This window comes from Chaetura pelagica, unplaced genomic scaffold (genome assembly GCF_000747805.2).
Source record: "Chaetura pelagica isolate M959 unplaced genomic scaffold, ChaPel_1.0 scaffold159, whole genome shotgun sequence".
NCBI lineage: Eukaryota > Metazoa > Chordata > Aves > Apodiformes > Apodidae > Chaetura > Chaetura pelagica.
Genome location: NW_009954555.1, coordinates 5,827,665 through 5,827,894, shown reverse-complemented (window position 1 = coordinate 5,827,894; position 230 = coordinate 5,827,665).

Genomic DNA, 230 nt, shown 5'->3' with positions numbered 1-230 from the left:
GGAGTCATAGTTGGAGAGGGTGCTGGCAGGGGAGCCCACCTCGAAGCGTGCTAGGGGCACCGACGACGTGGTGTTGGGTGATGACATGCCCGAGTCAGGCTGCCGGCACTCCCCATCTGCAGAGGGGTCTCGCGACAGCACACGGTGCTCCACACTCTGCTGGCACAGACGTGGTCAGGAAGCAGGGTGGGGTGGCAGGGGGCTCCCCAGCCTGCCTGGGGCTGCTGTAC